We start from the raw sequence: 3,475 nt of genomic DNA, 5'->3' as shown, positions 1-3,475 counted from the left end.
CCTCATGGTGTCCGAATTTTTGGCATTTTTGACATCTAAGTGGGTTTGGTATGAATAGTTCAACTTTTACGTTTGTATAACCGATTTTTATTTCTGTAGGGGCCTTTGATGAGTTAAACGTTATGATATAGGTGTTGGTTAAAAATGAGTTCCCATTTTTTTTAATGGATATTCTTTTTATGTCTGTTAGTCCTTGGGATTTTAGTTCGATTTTTATTTCGTCAATTGAACAGTATGATAGTTCTTTGCTTCTTATAACGCCTTTTTATGAATTCATTTTACCGTGGGGATATGCTTTGATCTTTTTATTATGGAATTTTTCCATTTTTAAGAGGATATTGGCATCTTTTTTTTTATTCACTTCTACTAGAATTGTTCCATTTCTTAAATTCTTAACCGCTTTGGGTGATATTCTTGCAGCAATTTCTTTCTGTATCAAGAATGGGGACAGTCTTGTCAGGGGGTTGTCATCTTCAGCTTCCAGGGTGATAAATCTTGGAAAGTTTTGTTTTTGTAAATCTTCTTCTTCTGAGCTAGAAATATCCAATATTTCCATGTGATTTCTTTTGGGAGGCTTTTTCTTTTTTTCCACTTCTATTTTTGGTTATTTTTCATTTCTGCTGCTCCCCATCCGCCTCGGAGCCCTATGTGGGAAGTGTTTGGGGGGGAAACCCATTCACCCCAAACACAACAGGGATACAGCAGAAGTATACTCTTCTTACTGTTGGATTCCAGCACCTGTGTTTCCTTTGTCCCCTCCAAGTGCCTTATTTTTGGAAGGGATGTTGGTTTTCCAGCCATGTTTTGTCCGAACTCAGCAAGTTGATTGACTCTTCAGCCACCGCTTACTAAATCAGTTTATTGCCTAATGTGGGGAGCGCGAGCGTGTTTTCTTGTGTTTGATTTAGGGCTAGGCATGACCAATCGATTGATCGCAGCAGTCCTCTCCAACCGCCCGTCTAGCCGAGGTAAGGACCAAAGTGGTGTGTTGGGAAGGGGAGGAAACCATTTCTATCCACCGCAACCCTCAACCACCAGGATTCCGTTCCAAGGTGCACGGGACGCCACCCACGGCAAACTGGTGGCCCCATTGAGGGACTTTTACTCTCTGCAGGGGGGTAACTGGTGTATTCTAAAGCCCCACCGACAGGGCGAAGGGAGGAAGTAGAGGTGAACAAAAGGGGGAGGGAGAGGAAAGGGGCTGTTGTTTTTGTTTTCGGTTTTGTAGAACATAATTAAGTTTTACGAAAGAGAATAGAAGAACAAAAAGGAACATCAATGTAGGTGCATTCCATCTCAAGAAGCCAATAGACAGCCTGATCTGGTAGCACCAGAGGTCATTTGAAACCTTAGCCCCAAGTTTTAGTCTCCCCTCCATCAAGACCAGAGGTTTTGAGGAAATATCAGATGTAATTCATATGCAAAACTAGGAAAACATGACTATGATTGAAACATTTTATAGCAGTAAAAAAGTGCCAAAAATAGGCTCTGGATGATTCCCTTAATGTGCGACCTTAAGGGCAAATGTCACATAGCCCACTACACAATTCAGGTCATTAGCTTTCTAAAGAGTCTTCATTTGTTAAATTCTGATCAATAGTCACTGAGATTTGGAACTTATAAAATTGCCAAAAAAGGTGGTATATGTGTCTAGACTGGTAACTAAATTGAATATTGAGATGCTCATATCTTTGGTTCTAAGGGACGAAACTACACGAAAATGTGCAGGCTTTTTGAAGATTCTTATCCTATCCTATGGTTAAAATTTTATGACATTTGGTAAAAAAAAAAAAAAAATTATTTTCAAACCAATAAAATATGCTCACATTTGCCTATATTTGTATATATAGTGTCCTGCAGGCCAGCTTCAGTTTTGCTACTTCAGTTGTCTCCCCTATGGCTTTGCCAGGCCACTAATATATAATCTTTCCAGCATATAAATGAAAGTAATTGACTGCATTTGAGAGTCCATGTTGGTAAGTGTTTATTCTCGTCACATGCTAACTCAGGGTGAAATGCTTCTGTGAACTTTATTAATTCCTGTCATTAGTTTTTATGGATTTAAAAGATTTTTTTTAATAAAATTTTTGCCATGTTGGCTGATATTATTCAGGTTTTATTTGCAAGCTGAGACACAAAAAGAAGTTTTTCGTACACAAATCAAAGTGGCATTGGATGTTTCAAAGCCGATTGTTGTCCACTGCAGAGATGCTGAATAGGATTGCTTCGATATACTTAAAACGCTAAGAAATGGCGTGACACTTTTTCATCCCGTTTCTTTTTATCAGTTTTGTGGTCTGAATCTTTTCGGTGATGCTTCGTATGTATGATAGACTGACCGTTAGTGACAAACGGTTCCACAGTTCGATACAAAACACCTGATGAAGGTCGGAGTGCAAAACGGCCGAAACGTTGTGACTATAACAACCAAGATGAGGAAGTCAGACCAACAATCTCAATAAATAACTAATGCATATTATTTGATTTTTTGGTTTTCATTTAATTATCTCGGTGAACACGAATCTCAACCCGCACACAGAAATTTATTATGGATATTTTCTATATATATGTTTATGATATTTCTGAAATATTACTACAAAATTATTGAAGTTGTAGTTATGTAAAGTTAACAAAATACAATTGCGAGATAATATAGGGTGACACAAAAAAAACAAAAACGGTTCGCATGTTAGAGGTGGGGACACTTTTTTTTTGTTAAAAGAAAGATGTTCTGATTTTAGATTAGTTATCGGGGTGAGCGCGAACGCAGACCCCACACTTAGAAATAGCGCACCCGAGTCGTCCACATTTGGGACGATCGCAAAGGTCAACCCAACCGTAGTGCAATGGAAGGGCCTCGCTCTGGGAGAACGGCCTGGATGATCACCGTTTACCCCTGTGCCAGGTAAGTATGCTTTTCACAACTTCAGGCACATTTTTATATCACACACCGACACACAATACCGACACCGACTTACAACTTAACAAAATACATTCAAACAATTTCAACAACATTAACACTTTACAACTTTTACATTCATCAATAACAACATTTCATAACAAACAATTTATAACCATTTAAACACATCAACGTTTTCATACAATACGATATTTCTTAAATAAGCACATATTTTACCGTACTATTCAATGTCAAGGTCGTTTGTATCGTATCAACAATAATTCATTTCGAAGTTTCGTCAAAAATAAAAACGGAACAAACTTATTTTATTTTAAAACAAACAACAACCAAAAAAAAAAAACAACCATATCCTTTTTATCAAATGAAACTATTTCTTTAAAAATTCGCTTTAATTAAGTTTAAGATTCAAATCAAAATAAAACAATAAATACATTTTTGAAATGGTTGCAGTGTTGCCTCCCCTGACCTTATGAAAAAGAATACTTTGAGCTTTTGTATAAAATAAATATTCAGTATTGTTTATATTATTATAAATTAGCTTTTATTTATTTATTT

General features: G+C 36.7%; 1 non-coding gene across 1 annotated transcript; it reads right to left on the bottom strand.

Moving 5' to 3' along the window:
- Positions 1-2,749: 2,749 nt before the first annotated feature.
- Positions 2,750-2,913, bottom strand: LOC145260784 (U1 spliceosomal RNA). The gene has a single exon (XR_013864365.1). It is a non-coding gene; the product is annotated as a U1 spliceosomal RNA (small nuclear RNA).
- Between the last annotated feature and the right edge of the window lie 562 nt (positions 2,914-3,475).

Source organism: Euprymna scolopes, chromosome 36, assembly GCF_053919585.1.
Source record: "Euprymna scolopes isolate OS-2025 chromosome 36, ASM5391958v1, whole genome shotgun sequence".
Taxonomy (NCBI): Eukaryota; Metazoa; Mollusca; class Cephalopoda; order Sepiida; family Sepiolidae; genus Euprymna; species Euprymna scolopes.
This window is presented reverse-complemented; position numbering and strand designations above follow the sequence as displayed.